General features: G+C 43.4%; 3 protein-coding genes across 6 annotated transcripts in view; all 3 read right to left on the bottom strand.

The window, feature by feature from the left end:
- Nucleotides 1–26,996, bottom strand: part of LOC308486250 (uncharacterized protein) — a 214,247-nt gene that overhangs the window by 13,023 nt on the left and 174,228 nt on the right. For 2 of the 4 annotated variants that reach the window (XM_081022845.1, XM_081022849.1), the window contains exon 1: nt 11,218–11,442. The exons of 1 other annotated variant lie outside the window; for it this stretch is intronic. The gene's annotated coding sequence lies outside the window, so the exon portion shown is untranslated. Of the gene's footprint in view, nt 1–7,694; nt 7,838–10,095; nt 10,269–11,217; nt 11,443–26,996 lie in introns of those variants that run through there. One more of the 4 variants, XM_081022843.1, reaches the window with a different exon arrangement.
- Nucleotides 1–26,996, bottom strand: part of LOC308457785 (uncharacterized protein) — a gene marked incomplete at its 3' end in the record, with an annotated part of 75,263 nt that overhangs the window by 36,327 nt on the left and 11,940 nt on the right. The gene's annotated exons all lie outside the window — the stretch shown is intronic.
- Nucleotides 21,583–26,996, bottom strand: part of LOC308486312 (uncharacterized protein) — a 52,761-nt gene continuing 47,347 nt past the window's right edge. The window contains exon 2 of the mRNA XM_081023049.1: nt 21,583–22,916. The gene's annotated coding sequence lies outside the window, so the exon portion shown is untranslated. The remainder of the gene's footprint in view (nt 22,917–26,996) is intronic.

Here is a 26,996-nt window from a genome sequence, read left to right as displayed (position 1 = left end):
TCATAGAATCATAGAGTTGGAGGAGACCACAAGGGCCATCGAGTCCAACCCCCTGCCAAGCAGGAAACACCATCAGAGCACTCCTGACATATGGTTGTCAAGCCTCTGCTTAAAGACCTCCAAAGAAGGAGACTCCACCACACTCCTTGGCAGCAAATTCCACTGTCGAACAGCTCTTACTGTCAGGAAGTTCTTCCTAATGTTTAGGTGGAATCTTCTTTCCTGCAGTTTGGATCCATTGCTCCGTGTCCCCTTCTCTGGAGCAGCAGAAAACAACCTTTCTCCCTCCTCTATGTGACATCCTTTTATATATTTGAACATGGCTATCATATCACCCCTTAACCTCCTCTTCTCCAGGCGAAACATGCCCAGCTCCCTTAGCCGTTCCTCATAAGGCATCGTTTCCAGGCCTTTGACCATTTTGGTTGCCCTCCTCTGGACACGTTCCAGTTTGTCAGTGTCCTTCTTGAACTGTGGTGCCCAGAACTGGACACAGTACTCCAGGTGAGGTCTGACCAGAGCAGAATACAATGGCACTACGCAGAAAGAGGCCTACATCACACTTATACCAAAGACAGAGACGGAAAAGACTCAACTTAAAAACTACCGCCCTATTTCGTTATTAAATGTGGATTACAAAATTTTTGCTGACATTTTAGCAAAAAGGCTGAAAATAGTTTTGATGGAGGAGATTCACAGAGACCAAGCAGGCTTTCTCCCGAGAAGACATTTATCAGATAATGTAAGGAATATAGTTGATATTTTGGAAAAGCTGGAAGTGAACATAAACACTAAAGCAATTTTGATATTTGTGGATGCTGAGAAAGCCTTTGACAATATTTCTTGGAGTTTTATGATGAAGAATCTCCGGGGGATGGGGGTAGGCCAAGGGTTTGAAAACGGTATAGGTGCGATATACTCTGAACAAGAAGCAAAACTTATTGTAAATAATGTGGTTACGAAAGAATTTAAGATAGAAAAAGGGACACGTCAGGGATGCCCAATCTCTCCACTACTTTTTATATCAGTCCTGGAGGTTTTGCTGAACATGATTAGAAGGGACCAGTTGGTTAAAGGAGTGCAGGTCGGAGCCAAACAGTACAAACTGAGAGCATTTGTAGATGATTTGGTACTTACTTTACAAGAGCCTGAATCTAGTACAAAAAGGGTTTTGGAACTAATTCAAGAGTTTGGTCAAGTAGCAGGATTTAAATTGAATAAGTCTAAAATGAAGGTATTGGAGAAAAATTTAACATCATTTGAAAAAGAAAGGTTTCAGAATGAGACAGGGTTAACTGTGGTTAAGAAAGTGAAATATTTGGGGATAAATATGACAGCAAAAATTTGAACTTATTTAAAGACAACTATGAGAAATCTTGGACAGAAGTGAAAAAAGATCTAGAAATTTGGTCAAATATGATGCTTTCCTTGTTGGGTCGAATTGCGGTTATAAAGATGAATGTATTGCCTAGAATGTTGTTTTTGTTTCAAACATTGCAAATATTGGACAAGATGGATTGTTTCAAGAAGTGGCAGAAAGATATTTCTAAATTTGTCTGGCAGGGCAAGAAGCCCAGAATAAAATTTAAGATATTAACTGATACAAAGGAAAGGGGCGGATTTGCCCTGCCAGACCTTAAACTTTACTATGAATCAGCAGCTTTCTGCTGGTTGAAAGACTGGCTACTTCTTGAGAACACTGACATTTTGGACTTAGAAGGTTTTAACAATATTTTTGGGTGGCATGCATATCTGTGGTACGACAAGGCCAAAGCTCATAAGGGTTTTAAAAACCATATTGTCAGGAAAGCACTATATAATGTCTGGATTAGATACAAAGACTTGTCGGAAAGTAAAACTCCAAGGTGGTTGTCACCAATGGAGGCAAAAGCTGTTAAAAAACTTAATATGGAGGCTAAATGGCCGAGATATTGGGAAATTTTGGAACAAGAAGGGGACAGATTGAAATTGCAAAGTTTTGAGAAATTAAAAGGAAAAGTGAGAGATTGGCTTCATTACTATCAAATAATGGAGGTTTTTAAGATGGACAGGAAAATTGGCTTCCAGGTGGAAAAATCAAAATTGGAGACTGAACTGTTAGAATCCAGTACTAAGAACCTGTCAAGAATGTATAACTTGCTGTTGAAATGGAATATACAAGATGAAATGGTTAAATCTGCAATGATTAAGTGGGCACAGGATATTGGTCATAACATTATGTTTGCTGACTGGGAAAAGTTGTGGACCACTGGGATGAAATTTACGGCATGTAATGCCTTAAGAGAAAATATTATGAAAATGATTTATAGGTGGTACATGACCCCAGTCAAGCTTGCAAAAATTTATCATTTGCCTGATAATAAATGTTGGAAATGTAAAGAAAATGAAGGCACATTCTTTCACCTTTGGTGGACGTGCCCAAAGATTAAGGCGTTCTGGGAAATGATCTATAATAAATTGAAAAAAGTATTTAAATATACGTTCCTGAAGAAACCAGAGGCCTTTCTCTTGGGTATTGTCGGCCAAGAGGTGTTAAAGAAGGACAGAACATTTTTTATGTATGCTACAACAGCAGCAAGAATACTCATCGCAAAGTATTGGAAGACACAAGATCTACCCACCTTGGAAGAATGGCAGATGAAGGTGATAGACTATATGGGTCTGGCAGAGATGACGAGCAGAATCCGAAACCAGGGAAGAGAAACAGCGGAAGAAGATTGGAAAAAATTTAAGGACTATTTAAAGAAATATTGTAAAATTAAGGTAAAGGTAAAGGTACCCCTGCCCGTATGGGCCAGTCTTGCCAGACTCTAGGGTTGTGCGCTCATCTCACTCTAGAGGCCGGGAGCCAGTGCTGTCCGCAGACACTTCCGGGTCACGTGGCCAGCGTGACATCGCTGCTCTGGCGAGCCAGCGCAGCACACAGAACGCCGTTTACCTTCCCGCTAGTAAGCGGTCCCTATTTATCTACTTGCACCCGAAGGTGCTTTCGAACTGCTAGGTTGGCAGGCGCTGGGACCGAACGACAGGAGCGCACCCCGCCGCAGGGATTCAAACCGCCGACCTTTCGATCAGCAAGTCCTAGGTGCTGAGGCTTTAACCCACAGCGCCACCTGCGTCCCTATTGTAAAATTAATGAATGTTAAAATGACGTTGGATTAGAAAATATGTGGTTATTAGCGGTAACGGTCAAGTTAAAGAAAATAAGTAACATTAAAATCAAGTTAAAAGTAAGGGAAGGATTTGCTGAAAAATTTAGTCAGAAATTGGGATACAGAAAGGGGAGGTATGAGGAAGTCGGGAAAGTAAGTTATAAGAAATTAAGGGTTGAAATTATATGGGTTTTTTTCTTTTTATATTGTTTTTTTGTTTATGTTATTGTTTTTGTTTTGTCTTTGCTGTGATAAAAACTTTTGAAACGTTAATAAAAAATTTATTAAAAAAAACAGAATACAATGGCACTATTACTTCCCTTGATCTAGATGCTATACTCCTATTGATGCAGCCCAGAATTGCATTGGCTTTTTTAGCTGCCACGTCACACTGTTGGCTCAACCAACTGTTTGTGGTCAACCAAGACTCCTAGATCCTTTTCACATGTACTGCTCTCAAGCCAGGTGTCACCCATCTTGTATTTCTGCCTCTCATTTTTTTTGCCCAAGTGCAATACTTTACATTTCTCCCTGAATGAGTCCTTTCTGAATACACTCTCTTGCATGATGTAACTTAATCTGCAAGTACTTGGTTCTTTGCTTGCAACTCTCTGAGTTCAGCAAAGCCAAACAGGATCTATTGTCTTGATACACTTGTATAGGACATTTCACAGAAACTCTGATGTCCTTAAACAGTTGCATCAACCATTCACAATCCATGAGTGAAAATGACAGAGCATTGAGTTCTGCTTCACAGGAACTTAGGCTTCCTGTCGTCTGCTTCTTGCACAGCCAGTCAAACAGACAGTGGTTATACTTGTAGCATACTCCAGAAGTGCTTGTACCATCCGTGGTGTCACTTCCAAGACTAGCATCTGCAAAGATTTCAAGACCTCCAGTCTTCTGACTGGTGAACCTCAGCCTGTAGTGCATAGTCCCTTTCAAATAGCGGGCTATGTGCTTCAGAGCTTTCCAATCCTGAACAGTAGGATTGTTGGCATGTCTGCTAGGCAGGTTAGTGCTTACAGCTATGTCAGGTCTTGAGCATCTAGCCATAAAATTCAACTTGCCTAGAATGCATCTGTACAGCGTAGTGTCAGAAAACGCTTCAGCAGTACTATCTACCTGGTAACCTGTCACCATCGGTGTGTCTGCTGGGTTTGCATCAACCAAATTCAACCTGGTTAATACATCAGCAATATTCTGTGTTTGCTGTAGCAGAAAATTACCTGCTTGGTCCCTCTCCACCTGCAGAGAAAGATAGTTGGATACCTCACCAAGATCCTTCATGTCAAAGTGCTCTTTCAGCTGAGCTAGGGTGCTTTGGTACAAAGCCTGATTCTTCCAAAACATCAGAAGATCATCAACAAAACATAAACAATACTATCTTCCCCAAACCCCAGAATAAGCAGGAGCTCTGGGGTTGCCCCATGGGGTTCATGAGGGAAGATGGGCCCGTCAGGAGACTTCCGTGGTACCTGCAGCCCCTCCTTCCCCCTCTTGCAATAAGGCTTGGGGGAAATCTCCCATTAAATTACAGCATTTTAAGTTTTCTTCAGAACATGTAGGAGGCAGGGAGAAGTTCTAGTGAAGAAGCAGTATTCGGAGATCATGTGGTGGTGGTGGTGAGAGAGTTTGGTGCAAAAGCAAGTCACACACAGATGCACCCATCTTGCATGCTTGAGTACAGCAACTCCAGGGCATGAGCCAAGTATCGGCAGGGTAGGGGCCATGTGTAGAGCAATTCCCACACTGAGGTCAAAAACACACACAGAGGCAGCAGGACTTCTTCAGTAATAGTTTACTGAGTTTTCAAAGCATACAGTTCTCCCTGGGCCCCCAGTGATGCACAAAACTTTGCTTCTGAGAGCAAATCCAGTTTCAGCCGTAAAGAAATACAGCACACAGGATATCTAAGTCAGACACACAAACCGGCAGAAGGGAGCAAGGGAGGAAAGAGGCTGGAAGGACACAGGGCAATGGAGGTGTGTTTCCCTTCATGTGGTTTTGGAGGGAAGTCAGCAACTCGGCATCTGCTGGGGCTTCACGAAGCAAAGCTTTCTGCCGGCTGCTTCCAGGCAAATGAGCATCCCAGACACTGTGATCTGTGGGGTGTTGCCATATCAATTGTTTTTGAAAGGTTATCATGATGTGGTCTAGAAACCAATATGGAAAAATATATCGCCCGGCCCTAATCCTCACTGACCACCAGAAATCCAGATAAACCCTCACCCCTTCTCTATCAAAAGGTACTTTACATCTTAGATTATAATCACATTGTTTGACACTGCCTTCAATATTTCATTACTATACAGTTTTACACATAAATTCCAGAACTTCGCATACACAACATGTGTTAATGACTGATTTCCTGCTGAGTTCATTTCTGTGAAGAAAAGAGTGGACTCCGAGAGGAAGACGTCCCGCACTCCAGACATCAAAATGGGTTCTTCCATGTGAGAGTCCCTGGATATTCCTTAAACACTCCATTGTAAATAAAGCACTTTTTGTACTCTTTTCATTTAAACTGCTTCTCCTCTTTGAGTTTGTTGATGGTTTGTAGAGTTTCAACTCCTAAAGTTCTTCCTGTCCATGAGTCTGTTGATTTAGAACTTCCACTAGGACTGAACCTCTATCTACTTTCCTGATATTTATAAGGTTTGTGTTTTGTGTGAGTTTCTTGACATAAATCAAGGGTTCCACTCTGACTGCATCTCCTACCACACGCCATACATTTAAACAGTTTCTCCACTGTGTGTCTGCCGATGTTTTCTAAGGGGACCACTCCGACTGAGCTCTTTCCGCACTCCATACATTTATATGGTTTCTCCCCTGTGTGAATCCGCTGGTGTAATTTAAGGATTCCATTCCGACTGAAGCTCTTTCCGCACTCTATACATTTATATGGTTTCTCCCCTGTGTGAGTCCGTTGATGACTTCTAAGGTCTCCATTCTGACTGAAGCTCTTTCCGCACTCCATACATTTATATGGTTTCTCCCCTGTGTGAGTCCGTTGATGACTTCTAAGGTTTCCATTATCACTAAAGCTCTTTCCGCACTCCATACATTTATATGGTTTCTCCCCTGTGTGAATCCGCAGGTGTAATTTAAGGATTCCATTCCGACTGAAGCTCTTTCCGCACTCTATACATTTATATGGTTTCTCCCCTGTGTGAGTCCGTTGATGACTTCTAAGGTGTCCATTATCACTAAAGCTCTTTCCGCACTCTATACATTTATATGGTTTCTCCCCTGTGTGAGTCCGTTGATGACTTCTAAGGCTTCCATTATCACTAAAGCCCTTTCCGCACTCTATACATTTAAATGGTTTCTCCCCTGTATGAGTCCGTTGATGTGTTCTAAGGTGTCCATTATGACTGTAGCTCTTTCCGCACTCTATACATTTATATGGTTTCTCCCCTGTGTGAGTCCGTTGATGACTTCTAAGGTTTCCATTATCACTAAAGCTCTTTCCGCACTCCAGGCATTTAAATGGTTTCTCCCCTGTGTGAATCCGCTGGTGTAATTTAAGGGGTCCATTATGACTGAAGCTCTTTCCACACTCTATACATTTATATGGTTTCTCCCCTGTGTGAGTCCGTTGATGTCTTCTAAGGCTTCCATTATCACTAAAGCTCTTTCCGCACTCTATACATTTATATGGTTTCTCCCCTGTATGAGTCCGTTGATGTCTTCTAAGGCTTCCACTAATACTAAAACTCTTCTCACACTCCAGGCATTTAAATGGTTTCTCCCCTGTGTGAGTCTGTTGATGTGTTCTAAGTTTTCCAATATCAGTGAAACGTTTCCCACACTCCATACCATTAAATGTTTTCTCCCCTGTTGGAGGTCGTTGATGTGAACTATGTGTGCTCATTCAATGATGCATTGTCCGCATTTCACACATTTTAATTTCTATTCCTAATGGGTGGGACAGGTACCCAATCCTCTAGAGTTTTGACTGTCTTCTCCATCTCCTTCTTCAGAGTGGGAAGAAAGGGAATCCTGTTTTGATTTCAAGGAAGTGAACAAAGGGAAAGAGAACACATCAAGCTCCATTAGCACCTTCTCCTATTTCAACGTCTCCTACATTCCCTCACCTCCTACCCATGTTCCCAACTTTCAGGAAATGAAATTGCCATGTCAAATGATAGTAATGCACCAGCAACCTTTCCTAATCCTCAACCAATGTTCATAAAGCAGCTTGATTTTTTAAAGAACGATGTGCTGTCTGATCTCGTGCCCGTCTTTTGACACAGGACTATCCTAAAATGACACTGAAAAGCAGGATATTCTAGGGAAAATGATAAACTGTACTTAGTGGAATATGTAGTACCTTGGAAATGTAGTATTGATTCACTAATGGCCTGAAGTTGTGTTATTTCTGGGGACATGAATTTATTCCTGTTCTGTCTTAAAGATCATAATCATACGATGTCATGGGGTGTTAGGGAAGCGGTAGTACCTTTGGCGGGGGAAATGTCATGCACCTTATGGGGTAATTTATCCACCATTGGTCCCCAGCTTGCACTCAGCTCTCACCTGTTTCTTCCAGAAGCTGTCAGGATGGAATAGGGGCCACAATCCCAGGAACGGCTTCAACTGGCTGGCTAAACCAGGTGAGGATAGCTGATGGGTCTCAAATCCTTGGTGTATTAGGGAATTCTGTTGAGGTGAAGGCAGCCCTGGTGGATGGAGAGGATGAGAACAACAGTGAATCCCACAGTCAAGAAGGCAGATTCTGCCCATTTTGCAGAGGAAAGTGAAGGCAGATGGGGCTCGTCAACCTGGGAAGGGAGCTCCTCAAGAAGGAAAACTCTAGTCGTAATACTTTGGTGCACTCCTTCGCTTCCTCTTGAGTCATCTTCAGGAGAATAAAATGCTATAGAGGAAAACCTACAGAAATCCAGAGTGTAATTTCTATGGGCTAGAGTCTGAGGGGAATGCTCTTTCCTGGTTCTGCTGGATCTCTTAGCGGCTTTGGAGACCTTTGACCATTGTATCCTTCTTTACCCTCCAGAGGTGCTGGGGACCCTGCTATGCAGTGGTTCTCCTCCTTCCTCCTGGGCCATGTCCAGAAAGTGGTGTTGGGGGATGAGTGTTCAGACCCCTGGGCTCTCACTTGTGGGGTGCCTCGGGGCTCTGTCCTCTCCCCATGCTTTTTAATATCTATATGAAGCCGCTGGGAGAGATCATCAGGGGTTTTTGGCTGGGTGTTCAGAGGCATGTGGGTGATACCCAGCTCTTCCTATATTTTAAATTGGAACCAGTGAAGATAGTGAATGGCCTGTGTTGGTGGCCTTGGTGGTTTGCGGATAAATGGCGGCTAACAGATTGAGGTTGAATCCTGACAAGACAGAAGCACTGTCCCTGGGGGACAGGTGGCAGGCAGACCCTACCAGCCTGCAGACTGTCTCACTAGAGTGGTCAATGCTCTGGTTACCTCCTGCTTGGTCTACTGCAATGCACTCTACATGGAGCTACCTTTGAAGGTGAAACAGAAACAGCAACTAATTCAGAATGTGACAGCCGGACTAGTAACTGGGAGCAGCTGCCTAGACCACATATCACTGGTCCTAAAGGATCTTCCCTGGCTCCCAGTGCATTTCCCAGCGCAATTCAAGCTGTTGGTGTTGACCTGTAAGTGTCATGGCTGCATTTTTCAGGAAAAGAAAATTGTTGATCTAATGTATAGAGATCATTCCTAGTCTATTGGTTCAAGAAGGTTCTGTTGGTTTTACTCTGTGTGAGTCAAAGCTGGAGTTTTCTCTAACTGGAATATTTTAGCTGATAAGGGAGTTTCCTTTCTGCTGAGAGCAGGTGGTGGAATAAGTTGTAATGAGGTTATGCTGAACCTTCCTTGTTTTGGGAACCAGAAGAAGCTGGTTTAAACTGGGGTGAGCCAGGCTTGTTATCCAGTCCCAAGGTTACTCTGACATTGAATTGTTTATAAATCACAGTATTGAAAGGCGCCTGGTCCCACTTCCTATTCTGCTATTCTCTACTCTGCTTGTGTCTTTCTTACTTGAGTGCTGTTTTGATATACTAAGTTAGGGTTTTACTGTAAGTTACGTTTTTGCGATTTTTTGGATTCATTACTTAATTTCTCTGCTGAATGGATTTTTTGCAGCCTCTGAGTGTTTTTTTCTACTCTGCTAACTATATGTCGGACTTGGAGATCATTATGGAGGAGCAAGATCTGCGACCTAAAGCCCTAAACAGCCTTGGCGCTATAGACCCGAAGGAGCGTCTCCACCCCCATCCTTCACTCTGAACACTGAGGTCCAGCTCCGAGGGCCTTCTGGCGGTTCCCTCCCTGCAAGAAGTGGGAGTACAGGGAACCAGGCAGAATGCCTTCTTGGTGGTGGCGCCCGCCCTGTGGAATGCCCTCCCTTCAGAGGTCAAGGAAATGAACAACTATCTGACATTTAGAAGACAGCAGAAGGCAGCCCTGTGTCAGGAGGTTTTTAATGTTTGATGTTTTACTGTCTTTTATGTGTACAGTGGTACCTCAGATTACATACACTTCAGGTTACAGACTCCGCTAAACCAGAAACAGTGCATCAGGATGAGAATAGAAATCGGGCTCCGGTGCTGCGGCAGCAGCAGGAGGCCCCATTAGCTAAAGCGGTGCTTCAGGTTAAGAACAGTTTCAGGTTAAGTACGGACCTCCGGAACAAATTGAGTACATAATCTGAGGTACCACTGTACTGGAAGCTGAACAGAGTGGCTGGGGAAACCAAACCAGATGGACAGGATATAAATACTACCATCATTCTTATTGCATTGTGATTTTTTCTTGTTATTTTGGAATTTGTACTGCAATATCAGCTCATGAAATGTTATGGGTGGAGAAAATCACAGGGTTGCCGTAAACGATAATCCCACCCTCAAACTCTCATTCACATATAGTCTATAAATTTGGGGAGGTCACACACTTTGCCTGTGCTAATACTGGCAGTCTTTGGCCTGCACAGGCACACCCGGTGTGTAGAGCCTCCAGCCACAGGCACTGTCTATCATGAAAATGGCTCCTTTGACTGGGAAGATTTGTCCAATGGCTGTCATCAGATGCTGAAGGATTGTATCTCAGCTTGTCAGTCACTCTGACACTGCCTACAAAGAATAAGAGGAACAGAAATGCTTTCGAGGTGCAACTTCTCTATCAGCCCTGAGAGCCATTCCATGGACTCTGCACCCCTGTTTCTGATGACAGGTGTACATTATCCTCATCCTCAGTGGAAAAGAGACTTAAAGATGGAAGCCTGAGAGAGAGGAAAAGGTTTCTGGCTGCTTCCTGGGTGGGATTGCGTAAACCAAGAGCCGCTTCTGAGAAGGCCTCCCCCCTCCCCTCTTCCTCTTGGGATTTCCTCTCCTCTCCAGGGGACCAGTGGTTGGACTGGGCAGAATGGCTGTGTCTGGACAGGGCAGGGGATTATGGGGTGGAAGGAGGATGGAGATTGCAGGAAGGAAGGAGTGGGGGAACTGGACCCCCCCCCCCACTTTCCAGGGACCCCTCTCTGGTCGCCTTGAAGGGGTGGCCGATTCCTGGGCGGGAGGGAGAAGCCAAGGCAGCCCCTCGATAGAGACGTCTCCCCAAAGACTGGTCTCCTCCCCCCCCGCCAATGCTGCGCTTCCTTCCCCAGGGATGCTCCCCTCCCTCCTCCCCCCACCCTTGGCCCCCTCCCTCTCTCCCGGAGTCTCCCCTGCACCCAGAGGCCCCCTTAGCGCGGCTCACCCCTCGCCATGCGCGCCCCATCTCTCCATCCGGAGGGGCCCCCCAAGATGAGATGGGGAGGGACAGGGGGGTCTCTATCCAGGCGTCTCCCGCACCCATTAACCCTTTCCTGGCCCGCTTCTCCGCGCCCCAGGGATGCCTGCGAGGGGGACACGGGTCCGGGGAGTCCTCCTGGGACCCCGTGGGTGGGCGCCCCACGTCCTCCCCTGCCAAGGAAAGCCCCCTTCGCTGCAGGCGTGCAGGGATCCAGGCCCCACGGAAGGCGCTTGGGGGAGCTGGAGGGGTCTCTGGGTCCTTTTCTCCCCTCTCCCCCCCCGAACCCTTTACCTTTTTCTCCTCGCTCCCGATTCTCCTTTCCTTTCCTGCAGCATCCACGGGAGGGGGGTCCCCTGCCTCCTCCCTCCCCTTTCCGAAAGCGCCCCCCCCCCAGAGCCACGGGGCGGAGCAGCAATCCGGAGTGGAAGCTCCACTTCCGGGAGAAGCACGTAGTTTGGGAGGGGGGCTCACCCCCCTTATTCCCGGAACAGAGGTCGGATGGCGAGGAGGAGGAGCAATGTATTGGGGGAGGGATTTGGGATTGTGGGGGTGGGGTGAGAGGAGGAGGGGAGGGAAAGAATTGAGGGGGGAGAGGAAGCTTTCCCCCCTCTCCTTTTCCTTTAGTGGATCAGGAGAGCGGGGGAGGGGCTGATCCCGGAGATCCAGCTGCAAAGAGGGGTCCCCCCCAAAAGTGCAACACCCTCCCCCACCCCACGAGCTTAGATCCCTCCGTGCTTTAGGTATTGGTGCTGTTCAAACCAGGAATGGAGGGGGGCAGCTAAACGACTCCCCCCAAATCCCGGCTCCCCACCCCAGCCTCTGACTCAGGCCAGGACAAGGACCGTGGACACAGGCCCCGTCCAGGCACAACAGCCAAGAGGCTCAGAAAAGCAGCCGATACAATTGGAGCCAGAAGCGGATTCCAAAATCTGAGGGATCCCTTGGACAAGAAACAAGACCAGCCAGGAAGAGGAGAGCAAAAGAGCAGCCAGTAGGTCTTGATTGAAGACTGTCGCCTCAGGATTCCCACCTGCGCCCAGGTGGAACAAGATGGAAGACCCCAATAAAAGAAGACCCCAACTTTTATTAGCTGCTAATCCCCCAAGCTACACCCCCAAGACTCCATCATGACTACATAATTGACACATCACACAGAGGAGGGGTTCAGGGAGAAGAAGAAGAAGAGTTTGGATTTGGTATCCCGCTTTATCACTACCCGAAGGAGTCTCAAAGCGGCTAACATTCTCCTTTCCCTTCTTCCCCCACAACAAACACTCTGTGAGGTGAGTGGGGCTGAGAGACCTCAGAGAAGTGTGACTTCTCTGAAGGAGGAGGAGTTGTGGTGGTAACCTGAGGGTCTTCTCACCTGTCCGGTTCCTCCTTTCCCCCTCCCCATGATTACATTCCTGAGGACAAAGGGGAGTTCACTGTTTCCTGTCCCCAGAGGGAAGGGCTGGTCACTGTCCTGTATTTCAGTCCATACTGAATCCACTTCCATATGCAGGTCCTTTGTGAGTGGAATGATCTTCTGTCCAGGACCATCAAGGTTGGCATGCCAACTGGGTAGGGCTCACTGCGGACATGTTGGCTGCCTTGTGTCAAGTCTCCCCCCTTTGATAGTCCCTCCCTCATGGTGTAAAATAAAAGTTGAACGGTGCAGATCCGATGTACGGCTGATTTTCTTTTATTATTATTTTTTTATTGAATTTTTCCATAAAAAAACTCTAGTCATTTAATTTTACACATCACATATTCTATTTTGTTGAACTTCCCTCAACTCCCCTGAAAATCATCCAAAGTTATTCTCTTATCTACACATTCCTTATTTCAAGTATCGCTTATAAATAAAAAAATTTATCCTCATTTACCATCTTGCAATCTTCCTTAAATTTCCCAAAGCTTCTTTAAAACCCACTAGCGTTATATTCTCCTCACATACAGTTTTCAAATACTCTCTAAATTTTCCCCAGTCCTCCAAAAACTTATGATCTCTTTGAAGTCTGATTTTTCCAGTTAGTTTGTCCAGTTCCGCATAGTCTGTTAGTTTGCTTCTCCATTCGTCCAGGGTCGGTACTTGTTCTTGTTTCCACCTTTGGGCTATCAGTGTTCTTGCTGCTGTAATTGCGTACTGGAAGAGTTTAAAGTCCCTTCTTTTTATTTCCTTTCTGGTTATCCCTAACAAGAAGGTCTCTGGCTTCTTTACAAAACTGTACTTCAGCATTTTTTTTAACTCATTATATATTGCTTTCCAGAATCCCTTCACTTTCTTACATTCCCACCACATGTGCATGAACGTTCCCTCTTTCTCTCTGCATCTCCAGCATTTGTTACAGATTTTATACATTTTTTCCAGCTTTGCCGGTGTCATATACCATCTGTATACCATTTTCATGGCATTTTCTTTCAACGTTATACATGCGGTGAACTTCAGATTTTCATTCCATATTTTTTGCCATTCTTCCAGCTCTATACTATACCCTAAATCTCTAGCCCAATGGATCATTACCTCTTTCACTTCTTCATCCATCGTATGCCATTCCAATAAGATTTTGTACATTTTAGATATTAATTTGCAGTCATTATTGACAATTTCTGATTGAAACCTCGAATCTTTTTCATTATACCCTTTTTCTTTCACCTCCTTTTTAAACATCTCACTTATCTGAAGATAGTGCAGCCAATCAAATACATGTTCTTTTACTTGCTCATATGGTTTTATTCTCCATTTCTCTCCTTCTTTTATCACCAGATCTCCATAAGTAATCCAATTACTTCTCATGTTAATTTTTTTGACTCCCATTACCTCTAGTGGGGATAACCAATGTGGTACCCCCCTTTCTAATATATTTTTATATCTGTCCCAAACTTCAATTAAGGATTTCCGGAATATATGATTTTCAAACGATTTATATCCCTTTTTCTTCTCTTGTCCTAGATAGACGTGCCACCCGAATCTATTATCGAATCCCTCTAAATCCAATAATTTTGTATTTTTGAGTTTGATCCATTCCCTTATCCAACAAAGGCATGATGCCTCATAATACAACTTCAAGTCTGGCAGGGCAAATCCTCCTCTTTCTTTTGCATCCGTTAACAGTTTATATTTAATTCTTGGTTTTTTGCCCTGCCAGATATATCTTGAAATAATTCTTTGCCATTCCTTAAAGATTTTTACTCCTCTTAATATAGGGATCGTCTGAAATAAAAATAGTATCTTGGGTAGCACGTTCATCTTTATCATTGCTATTCTACCCCAAAAGGATAGTTTTAACCTTCCCCACCCTTCCAGATCTTTCTTAATTCCCTTCCATACCGGGACATAATTGTTTTGAAACAAGTCAATATTTTTCGGTGTTATCCATATTCCCAAATATTTAACCTTCTTGACAGTTTCAATTCCCGTTTGCTGCTGTAACATCTCCATCATTGTTTGGTCCATATTTTTTGTTAGAATTTTAGTTTTTTTCCTATTTAATATAAAACCTGCCACCTCCCCAAATTTTTCCATTTCCTCTAGTACTTCCATTGCATTATTCATCGGGTCTTCCACCATTATGACTAAATCGTCAGCAAAGGCTTTAATTCTATATTCATTTTGGCCTACTGTTACCCCCTTTATTTTTTCGTTTTTCCTAATTGAGTTCAGAAGAGTTTCTAAAACCATTATAAACAATAAGGGTGAGAGCGGGCAGCCCTGTCTGGTACCTTTTGATATCTTAATTTCTTCTGTTATCACATTAAGGTAAAGGTAAAGGTACCCCTGCCCGTACGGGCCAGTCTTGACAGACTCTAGGGTTGTGCACTCATCTCACTCTATAGGCCGGGAGCCAGCGCTGTCCGCAGACACTTCCGGGTCACGTGGCCAGCATGACAAGCTGCATCTGGCGAGCCAGCGCAGCACACGGAACGCCGTTTACCTTCCCGCTAGTAAGCGGTCCCTATTTATCTACTTGCACCCGGGGGTGCTTTCAAACTGCTAGGTTGGCAGGCGCTGGGACCAAACGGCGGGAACGCACCCCGCCACAGGGATTCAAACCGCCGACCATGCGATCGGCAAGTCCTAGGCGCTGAGGTTTTACCCACAGCGCCACCCGCGTCCCTGTTATCACATTATTTACTATCAATTTGGCTCTCTGTTCGTTATATATAGCCCGTATTCCATTGAAAAAATCGTTCCCCATCTCCAAATATTCCATATTTTTCAACATGAAGTCCCATGATATATTGTCGAATGCCTTTTCGGCATCTACAAACATTATCATTGCTCGTCTCTCATTCCTGGCTGTCAGATATTCCAATATATTTACTATGTTTCTCACATTATCCCTCATCTGTCTGCCAGGAAGGAAACCTGCTTGGTCTTCATGAATGATTCCCTGTAGTACCTTTTTAAATCTTTTTGTCATTATTCCTGCAAAGATTTTATAATCCGTATTTAACAAAGAGATCGGTCTATAATTCTTTACTTGTGTTGGGTCCGCATCCTCTTTTGGGATAAAGGTTATAAATGCATCCTTCCAGGTTTCTGGAATCTCTCTCTCTTTAAGAATGTTATTCAGTACTTCTTTTAGTGGTGTCGGCAGAGTTAGCCTCAGCTCCTTGTAATACCTTGCTGTAAACCCATCTGGTCCTGGGGCTTTCCCATTTTTCAACTCTGTTATAGCCATCTTAATTTCCTCACTATCTATTGGGGTGTTCAGCCTTTCCCTTGCTTCTGTCGAGATCTTTTGCACCTCTTTCTCTTTTAGGCATCTCTCTATTTTCCTCATGTTGTTCTTCTCTTTATTCTTAAACAATTGACTATAAAAATCCAAAAATCCTTTCCTAATTCCTTTAGGACTGATTATCTCTTCTTCTTTTATCTTGATTTTTTTAATTGTACTTTGTTCTTTTCTTTTTTTGATCTGCCAGGCAAGCCATTTTCCTGATTTATTCGCGAATTCAAAGTTTTTTTGTCTTATTTTTTTGATATTCCATTCCTTATTAATTAGCATTGCAAATTGAATTTGCAAGGCCTTGATACTTTGTTTAATTTTCATATTATTTGGTTTTTTGATTAGCTTTTGTTCGTTCTCCATAATCTGTTTTAAAATCTCTCTCTTCCCTTTCTATTCTTCTTTTTGATTGAGTTTTGTTGTATACAAAACCCTCTCTTCCCTTTCTCTCTATTCTTCTTTTTGATTGAGTTTTGTTGTATACAAAACCCTCTCATCACCGCCTTTCCTGCATCCCACACTATACTCATTCTCTATTCTTCTTTTTGATTGAGTTTTGTTGTATACAAAACCCTCTCATCACCGCCTTTCCTGCATCCCACACTATACTCATTCTCGTTCCTTTGTTACAGTTATCACCGAAATATTCTTTCAGTTTCTCCTGTGCCTCTTGTACAAATTTTTGGTCATCAAATAAATAATCATTCATTCTCCATCTGAATGTTCTTTCCTCATAGCCTTTCATTTCTAATCTAATCGGGCTATGATCTGAGATTACTCTTGTTTCAATTTCCACTTGAGAAATTCTTGGAATTAGCTCACCTGAGATCCAAATTTGGTCGATTCTAGACATCGACTGATTTGGTTCTGAGTAGAATGTGAATTGTTTTTCCAGTGGATGTCGTAACCTCCAAATATCTGTTAAGTTACAGTTTCTAACCAATTCAAAAAATGTTTTGGGTAATTTACCTTCTTTTGTTCCACTGTCCCTCAGTCTATCCATTTCTGTTGAAATTACCCCGTTCATATCTCCCATCAAAATTATCTTTTGATCCATATATTCCAACAGTATTTCTTCCAAATTTTTGTAAAAAACAGTTTTGTTTCCATTAGGTGCATAAATCCCGACAATTATTATTTTTTCACCTTGCCAATCGATTTGAACCCCAATAATTCTCCCCTCTTCATCCTTAAAAATTTGTTGGGCTTCTATTTTACTTTTAACATACAAAATCACTCCTCTTTTCTTTTCTTTATCTGAGGATATAAATTCATTTCCGAGTCTTTTATTTATCAAAATTTTCCTATGCCTTTTAGACACGTGTGTTTCTTGCAAGTTTTTTTTTCTTAAGAAATTGTTCCACTTTGTTCCGTTTTTTTTGTCGTTCAAACCATTAATATTCCAACTCCATAATTTTAACACCATCGTATTTCTGATCTTTTATAATAATTCTTACTCCAATTAATTTTATTATAATCTTTCCTCTCCTTCCTCTCCCTCCTCCTCGTCCTCCTCCTCCTCCTCTTCCTCCAGCTCTTCTCCAATTTTCCTCCTTTCACCTGCTTCCTTCATTCCTTTTACCTCCACTCCTCCTGTTGCTCCTTTAACTTATTCTTCTTCCTCAATCAATAACTCTTTGTATTTCCTCTGAAATTTGCCTATTTCTTCTGAACAGGTCAATCTATGCCTTTTGTTTTTATAAGTAAAGGAGATCCCTTCCGGAAACTCCCATTTGAATTCTATATTGTTTTTCTTAAGAATTTTCACCTGTTGCTTATAAGGGTCTCTCCGTTTCAACAATCTGATTGGTATATCTTTAAAAATAATTATATAACTACCATCAATAGATAGTCTTTTTTCTCTATTTTTTTGGAGTACCAAATTTCTCATGTCTCTATCTTTAGTTGTTATAAGGCAGTCCCCTGGGGATTTCTTTGCCTTGGTTGTCCTCACTTTTATCCTAAAAATATTTTGAATCGTACTTTCCACCTCCTCTACCTAGAGCTCCATCCATTGTGCCAATTCTTTTATTAATTTTTGTCTAATATTCTCGCCTTGACTCTCTGGAATCCCCCTCAACCTTAAATTAACTTCCCGTTGTCAAAGTTCATTCATAGAGATTGCATCCCACATTTCTTCTTGGGCTTTATTAGTTTCCAAGAGTCCTACCCTACTTTTATCCTCTTCCCGCTTCAAATCCTTCATTTACAATTTCATCCTTTTCATTCCTTCCTCTAAAGCGTGAGTTCTTTTCGATACCTCTCTTATTTGCCCTTTAAGTTCATTTACTGTTTCATCTATCTTCCTATCCATTTTCCCAATCTTTAAGTCTACCTGTTCTATTTTGGATTCCAGATTCTTCTCACTCTGCCTAATCTCTGCAAACATCTTTAGTATTTCGGTTCTAAAGTCTGATTCTTGCTTGGACCCCTTTCTCTCTGACGGAGTTCCCCCATTCCCGCCTTTCTTTGGTACATGAGACATTTTGTACAAGTATATCTTATTACCCCTATCCGACAAATTGAAGAAGAAACCTGTTCCGATACTAAAGCTTCCAATCCCCACTCAGGGCCTATCAAGGGTCTACAGAATTCAGAGTAAATTCAAATCCCTTAGTCCCTTTAGATCTGTAAATGTTCCATGTGCATAGCACTAATAAATTAGTGATTAGTTATCCGAAATAGTCTTACATAAATCTGAGTGGGGTTTTAATGCCTTCGTCTTATTGCCCTCAGCTGGGCTAATCCACTCAAAAGTTAGTCCAAAGATGAGAAAAAGAAGAAGAAGAAACAAAAAAGAAAAAACCATCTAAAGCATCCGTGGAGGAATAAGTTTGGACTGTAGACCCTCCAAAGGCACTTAAATAGACAGTTCTTAAATCTTCCTGCCCCCAGTTGGGCTATTTCCTCATAAGGTCATCTGAATGTTAAGTATTTTTGTTTAGTCACACTCTTTTTCTTCTTGCCCACAATTGGGCTAAATCCTCAAAGTATTCAGGCCGACCACAGGTTTCCGAATAGTTTCATGAATCCCAATCCAAAAACCCCGGTCTGTCCAATGAGTCTAACAATACCCAAAAGAAAGAAGGGGAAAACCAGTTTGTAAATCCACCTCCGTCCGCTAGAGGGCCACCATCCGACGAGAGGGGGGGACGAGGGGGAAAGGGAAACAAACAAAAGAAAAAGAAGAGAGAGAGAACTGTCCTTCTTTTCTTTTAATCCCCTGAAGACGGTGGCTATATTAGCCTAAGATGGAATTCTTCCAGTTGGCTAGCATTACTTAAAATATAATAAGGTCAATTCCCCAAAAAGAAAAAAGAAAAACAAAGCAGCAACGCACAGGCGTACCTGCTTCCTCCTTCCTCTGTTAAAAGATGGAGACCCAGCTGTAATGGAGTCCGGACATTGACGCAATAATATCTTCCATTAAACAGAACTTCAAAGGTTGCACTATCTTCCCCCGTCACCAGAAGGGCTAGGAATAACAAAAAATAGCAAAATATTGGCTCTTTGCTCCCCTCCGGGTTCCTCTTTTGCCAGTTTTTACCAGGGTTTGTTTTTTTTTGTTTTTGTTTTTTTTGAGTCCTCAGTTACAGGCAGCGAGAGCCATGCTACAAGGCAGGCTTAAGCAGTGTTACGGTAAAATCTGGGTGCGAGGCTGCTCTGCCACCCAGCTTGTCGGACTAAGTCCGCGTGTCCCTGCGGAGGAAAATGAGCTCAGCCGGAGACAGGAGCCAACGGCAGGAGATCCAAGTTTATTGCACAACAGGTTCAAGGCAAGATTGAACAGTGGGAAAGGGGTGACATGAACTTTTGAAACTTCCCTCTATGTCCCAGAATACAGTGCGAAATACATCATGAATATATTAAAGAGAGGTTGGGTTACACGGATTACATCATGAATACATTAAAGAGAGGTTGGGTTACACAGGATTAACATATGGAGGAGGGAGGGGGGAATATGCAGAGCTGGAGATATGCACAGATAAGCACTTCCTGAGCACCGGTGATGAGAAAACAATGGTCCATGTATGCATGGTCTGCCACGTGGCATTGCCCGGAGGAAAGGCTTGGCAGAGCGATTTGACCTGAGTACGTGACACCTCGCTTGAGGGATCATGGAGGCCGGGGAGGTGTTATGGAGTCCTGAAGAGACTGAATCGATCGGCACCAAGAGCAAAGAAATCGGAGTTGTGGTTGATTTTATACGATTTTCTAAAGATTTTAGCCGTTTTTAGTCCATGTTTGAAATCGGAAACAAAATAGATACATTGTAGCAAGAGTTGACACTTTTATGAGTTCACAAGTTTCGGTTCCATTGTTCTCCCAGTGGCGAGCCGTCAGTAGCTTGTCAAGAGGTTAAATGAGGCGTGCAGGAGCTCGCTGCGCTAGCTCTGCAAGGCGAATGCATGGTTCTGATTGGGTAGAACCCCATTGAAAGAATGGGGATACAGCTTCGTACGGTCAACTCACAGTAAAGATAGAGCAGGGAAAGGCATAAGGATTTGGGCTTATTTCGCCCGTAATAGGAAAGGGAAAAGGCACTTTATATATGGGGCTTGGGGTAGAGTGTGGTGCTTGTGTAATGGTGTGGGGGCTGAGGGGTCCACGTGGGGCTGGGCGCCCTCGAGGTCATCGCCTCAGACCCTCTGGTGACCGTTGGAAGGGTAGGAGGAAGACATGCCCCCCCTTCCGTATCAGTAGTATGTGGACCGAGAACTCCCAGAAGTGCAAGCTGGATTTCGAAGGGACAGAGGAAGCAGAGACCAAATTGCAAACATGCGCTGGATTATGTAGAAAGCCAGAGAGTTCCAGAAAGACATCTACTTCTGCTTCATTGACTATGCCAAAGCCTTTGACTGTGTCGACCACAGCAAACTGTGGCAAGTTCTTAAAGAAATGGGAGTGCCTGATCACCTCATCTGTCTCCTGAGAAATCTCTATGTGGGACAAGAAGCTACAGTTAGAACTGGATATGGAACAACTGATTGGTTCAAAATTGGGAAAGGAGTACGGCAAGGCTGTATATTGTCTCCCTGCTTATTTAACGTATATGCAGAATTCATCATGCGAAAGGCTGGACTGGATGAATCCTGTAATAAAAAAATTGAGGTCTTTTATATATATAATAAATGTTCATAAATGTACCAATCAAGCACATACATAGATATGTCGACCACATGTCTGGAGCAGCACAGGAAGACCGACCTGAAATCATTTTGATTCCCAAACTGACCAAATGTTTTCTCTGCAAGGAGGGAGCGGGTGAGGGAACCTTCCCATTGTCTCAGGAATTGGGAAATCACCATCTCAAAGGAATGGCCAGACTACCAGGAAAGGGATCAGATATGGCAATATCAGATAACCTGGCAGACAGGAAAAACGACAACATTCAAATTTCTGTTGTGGACCACCTTTTCTGTGATTTAGGTATGGTGTTTGTGGGGGGTGGTCTTGGGTTACACCCCTTCTGTGATGTATGTGTGATGTATGGAGGGGTGGTCTTGAGCTCCAGGGCAGGGCATTTAAAATGTCTATATAAGGGCTGGCACACCTTGGTTTGGGGTTCTCCTCAGGGGAGCACCCTGTTGCAACAGATCAATCAAGATCAGGCTTACTAGCTGCTTTGCTTCTCAATAATCTCTGGTTGCCTCTGTTATTTCCTCCAAACGATGGAGAACCTACAAGGGACTATATAAAGGGCTCTTGTGTCCCCCATAAGGGAAGAAGGGCAGCTTTTGTTTACAACAGATGGCACCCCAGATGGGACCTTCGGTTGCCCGATTCAGGGGGCAAGGAAGGACTGGTGATCCAGTGCGCACCAGGCCATTTACCAGGAGGAGCCACCAGTCCTCTAGTGACCCCAGGGTCTGGAAAGAAGTGGAGTTCCAGCAGGGCTAACCGGAGGAAGCAACGCTTGATCAGGCAAGCCTCAAATTGATTTATTTTTTAAAATAATCTTTATTGATTTAAATTACAAACATATATAAAAAGAATTTGGAATCTCATACTGCAAAAAAGAAAAATAAAGAAAAAACAATTAAGAAAAAAGGAAAGAAGAAAATACAGAAAAAGAAAGAAGAAGCAGATTTATGTGCATTAAAAAACTTAATCTTCCTAATTAAATAAAAAAGACTTCTGACAAAACGAGTCTTCCAATCATTCTCATTGTACTGTTTATACTGTCGTTGTTGTTTTTTTGCACAGTTATATATTCTTTAATATTGTTCCCGTCTACTCCACAAACAGTATTTGTTGTGTTTACAGGTATCACTCAAGTTCTGCTAATATGGTGTGGTTGGTACAATATGATCTTATATAATCCTTAAATATCCTCCATTCTCCAAATATTTTCTGGTTCAATTCTCCTCTAACTCTTCCCGTAGGTTTTGCTAGTTGTAACTATTCTAACATGAGTATATGGCTTCTCTTGGTGATGTCCACAAGGGTATTTATATTTATTCCAGATTTTATATCACGATTTTCTTATCACATGGCTCAAAAATCCCCTGTGGACCTTCACTTTTTCATATATTAAAGAAGACTGCTATCCAGACCGATTCTCGTGGCCTTCCAAGTCTAATAGGTCCATATCTTTTAGTGTAATCCAGTCTTTTATTTTTTTAAAAAAAGATATTTATTAAAGTTTTAAACAATAAAACACACATCACAATCAGAAAAAAGAAAAACATTATCCTAATCGAATACAGACAGAAAAATACAGCAAACAATGAAAAAAGTAAAAGAAAAAAAGACATAGAAAGACATAAAAATCCAATTTCTAACAAATTATTTTCATAACCCTTTTTCCAGACTCCCTCACATCTCCCTTTTCTGTGTTCCCTTTTACAGGATGGTATTCAGCAGTACCATGCCCTCTTTCAAATCTTATTCTATATTGTACATTTCAACTATTATGTCTCCGATTGTCCCCTTTATTTCCATTTGTTTAAGTTTAACATAATATTGTTCTAACTTCTTTCACCCTTATTTACATTTTTTACATAATTATATAAATTATGTAGTGCAATCCAGTCTTTTATCCAAACCAATCCTGCCGCCGCATGGTAGAATTCCAAATCTGGCAATGCAAAACCTCCTCTCTCCTTTTGATCTGTTAATAACTGGTGTTTAATTCTTGGTTTCTTTGCACTCCATATAAATCTAGATATTTCCCTTTTCCACTCCTTAGAACAATTCATTTCTCCTAAAATGGGCCTTGTTTGGAATAAGAACATCATTTTGGGAAGGATATTCATTTTCACAACCGAGACTCTTCCCCAGAGTGAGAGATGGAGTTTGGTCCAGGTTTCCATATTTTTTAAATTTATTTCCATACTTTACTAGAATTATCCTCATATACATTTAAGCTTTTATTTGAAATCCAGATCCCTAGGTATTTAACCTTATTTTTAATTTCCAGGCGTATTTTTTCTTGAAGTTCTCCCCCCCCCCTTCCATTGTGAGGCTTTTTGTCAGTAATTTAGTTTTTAGGTGGTTTATTTTCAGCCCCAGGCCGGCCATGAATTAATCTAGCAAAAGACCCTGGGATGGCCAGGAGCAGCGCATGCGGACGTGAGTCTAGGAATGGAGAAGATTGTGGGCGGGATTCTCTGAAACACCCAGCAACCCAGATTCTCATCCTTTGCTGTATCTTTTGCTTACGGTCTTCACTCCCAGCCTTCCTGGCAAGAGGTAGATAGGAGGGGGAGGGGAGAACGGGAGACTTGGGGTTCTGCAATTAGAGAGGCAATTAACTGCAAGGGGAGAACGCCAAGCAAAGCTCTCATTCCCTGTTGCGGAACCTGAGATCTGAAACTTCTCCTTTTTCCCAAGGAAGACGCCCCAAGGCTGGTCCAAGTGGCCAGTTTGGATAGCAAGGGACTTGGGCTCGGTTTCCAATTTCTCTTCTTCTCGTAAATGCAGCTGCACCGGCAGCACCAAGATCCAGAAGGAAGTGACTGGTGCGCGTCAGAGCGCAAGGGCGTTTCCAGTTCCTTTCCGTTCTCTCTGGAGCAGCTGGATTTGGCACTGGGCTGCCAGGCGTCCAATGGAAAGGGACTCTTTTCCCTAGAGTGTAAGAGGCAGAAAAGGTTGGTGGGACCCCATGGTAAGCAAAGGGAGGGAGAAGGACTTTGTAGAGTCCTTCGTAGAGAAGACGAACGACTGTCAGGTCAGGAAAGACCTGGGAAAAGGCTGGCGGGTTTTGGCTTTGGTTGAAAAATGGGATCCCCACATTCTAAGAGTTCTAACCGCCAGACGCAAAGGCATGTGCTGGTCGCAGCAGGAGGGGGGGTCTCCCTGGATGCTTCAGCAGCCAGCCTCCCCTGGTTATCCTGGCCCCCTCCTCTCCTCCCTCTGAGCCTGAACTGCTCTCTGCCCCAGACTCTTCCCGCCCACCAAACCCTGTTTCCTCCTCAGCTTCCAACACCTCCCCTTCCATTCTGCTCCCTTTTCTCCTTCTTTCTGCTCTTCGCCATCCCACCACCAGGAAGGCAGCCCTCCTTCTGAAACACCAAGAGAGTAAACAGACAGTTCTCTGAACGGAGAGGAGCAGAAGCGGAGTCCCCTCAAGATCAGTATTGGGACCTGTGGCTTTTCAACTTCTTCATAAATGATCTAGACTTAGGAGGGAGCAGGGAGGGGGCAAAGTTTGCTGATGGCAGCAAATTTTCCAGGGTTGTTCAGACAGAGAGAGATTGCAAGGAGCTCCAAAAGGACTTCTTCAAAGGGAGTGAATGAACAGATACAGCTCATTGTCAAGGAGATTAAAGTGGTGCATGTTGGGACAAAAAAACAACACCTCTTAATATCATGTACAGGCTCATGGGGTCTGAACTGGATTTCCTGTGTGCTCTAGGAGACCAGGGGAGAGGGGAGCTGGTCACAGCAGGAGGAGGAGTCTCCCTGGATGCTATCTTCCCCAAACCCCAGAATGAGCAGGAGCTCTGGGGTTGCCCCATGGGGTTCAAGAGTGAAGATGCCCCCACCAGGAGATTTCCCTGGTACCTACAGCCCCTCCTTCCCCCTCTTGAAATTAGGCTGGGGGGGAAATATCCCATTCAATTTCAGTATTACAAGTTTTCTTCATGACCCGCAGGAGGCAGCGATGAAGTTCTGGTGAAGAAGCAGTGCTGGGAGATCATGCGGTGGGAGAATGACAGAGTTTGGTGCAAAAACCAAAGGTACTTTAATCTAAAATCATACTCACCATTGTGAGATGCTGCCTTCATTATTTCATTATTATACTGTTTTACATATAAAGACCAGAACTTCACATATACCTCTTGTTTTTAGGAATGATTTCCTGCTGAGTTCATTGCTCAGAGTGGACTCTGAGAGGAAGACGTCCCACACTCCATACATCTAAATGGGTTCTCCCTTGTGAGAGTCCCTAGATGTTCCTTAAATAAAGGTAAAGGGACCCCTGACCATTAGGTCCAGTCTTGACCGACTCTGGGGCTGCGGCACTCATCTCGCTTTACTGGCCGAGGGAGCTGGCGTACAGATTCTGGGTCATGTGGCTAGCATGACTAAGCCACTTCTGGCGAACCAGAGCAGCGCACAGAAACGCCGTTTACCTTCCCACCAGAGCAGTACCTATTTATCTATTTGCACTTCACATGCTTTGGAACTGCTATGTAGGCAGGAGCTGGGACCGAGCAACGGGACCTCACCCTGTCACGGGGATTCGAACTGCCGACCTTCTGATCGGCAAGTCCTGGGCTCTGTGGTTTAACCCACAGTGCCACCTGCGTCCCTGTTCCTTAAATACTCCATTATAAATAAAGCATTTTTTGCAGTCTTTTCATTTAAACTGCTTATGCTCTCTGAGTTTGTTGATGGTCTGAAGGGTTTCAACTCCTAAACTTCTTCATGTCCATGAGTCTGTTGATTTTGAACTTCCACTAAGAGTGAACCTCTTTCTACTTTCCTGATATTTATATGGTTTGTCTTTTGTGTGAGTTTGTTGACATAAATCAAGGGTTCCACTCTGACTGAAGCTCCTTCCAGAGTCCATAAATTTACATGGTTTCTCCCCTGTGTGACTGCTGATGTTTTCTAAGATTTCCATTCTGACTGAAGCTCTTTCCACACTCCATACATTTAAATGGTTTCTCCCCTGTGTGAGTCCATTGATGTGTTCTAAGTTTTCCATTCTGACTGAAGCTCTTTCCACACTCGATACATTTAAATGGTTTCTCCCCTGTGTGAGTCCGTTGATGTGTTCTAAGATATCCTCTGTTACTAAAGCTCTTTCCACACTCAATACATTTATATGGTTTCTCCCCTGTGTGAGTCCGTTGATGTAGTCTAAGGCTTCCATTGTTACTAAAGCTCTTTCCACACTCAATACATTTATATGGTTTCTCCCCTGTGTGAGTCCGTTGATGTAGTCTAAGGCTTCCACTATGACTAAAGCTGTTTCCACACTCGATACATTGATATGGTTTCTCCCCTGTGTGAGTCCGTTGATGATTTCTAAGGTTTCCACTCTGATTGAAGCTCTTTCCACACTCCATGCATTTAAATGGTTTCTCCCCTGTGTGAGTCCTTTGATGTTGTCTAAGGCTTCCACTATTACTAAAGCTGTTTCCACACTTGATACATTTATATGGTTTATCCCCTGTGTGAGTCCGTTGATGTTTCCTAAGGTTTCCATTTTCACTAAAGCTCTTTCCACACTCCATACATTTATATGGTTTCATCCCTGTGTGAGTCCGTTGATGTTTCCTAAGGCTTCCACTATCACTAAAGCTCTTTCCACATTCCATACATTTATATGGTTTCTCCCCTGTGTGAGTCCGTTGATGCTTCCTAAGGCTTCCATTCTGACTGAAGTCCTTTCCACACTCCATGCATTTAAATGGTCTCTCCCCTGTGTGAGTCCGTTGATGTTCCCTAAGGCTTCCGTTATCACTAAAGCTCTTTCCACACTCAATACATTTATATGGTTTCTCCCCTGTGTGAGTCCGTTGATGCTTCCTAAGGCTTCCATTCCGACTGAAGTCCTTTCCACACTCCATGCATTTAAATGGTCTCTCCCCTGTGTGAGTCCGTTGATGTTCCCTAAGGCTTCCATTATCACCAAAGCTCTTTCCACACTCAATACATTTAAATGGTCTCTCCCCTGTGTGAGTCCGTTCATGTGTTCTAAGATTTCCATTTTCACTAAAACTCTTTCCACACTCGATACATTTAAATGGTTTCTCCCCGGTGTGAGTCCGTTCATGTGTTCTAAGATTTCCATTTTTACTAAAGCTCTTTCCACACTCGATACATTTAAATGGTTTCTCCCCGGTGTGAGTCCGTTCATGTGTTCTAAGTTTTCCATTTTCACTAAAGCTCTTTCCA

This window comes from Podarcis pityusensis, assembly GCF_964106645.2.
Source record: "Podarcis pityusensis genome assembly, chromosome: 10".
NCBI classification, from domain to species: domain Eukaryota; kingdom Metazoa; phylum Chordata; class Lepidosauria; order Squamata; family Lacertidae; genus Podarcis; species Podarcis pityusensis.
This window is presented reverse-complemented; position numbering and strand designations above follow the sequence as displayed.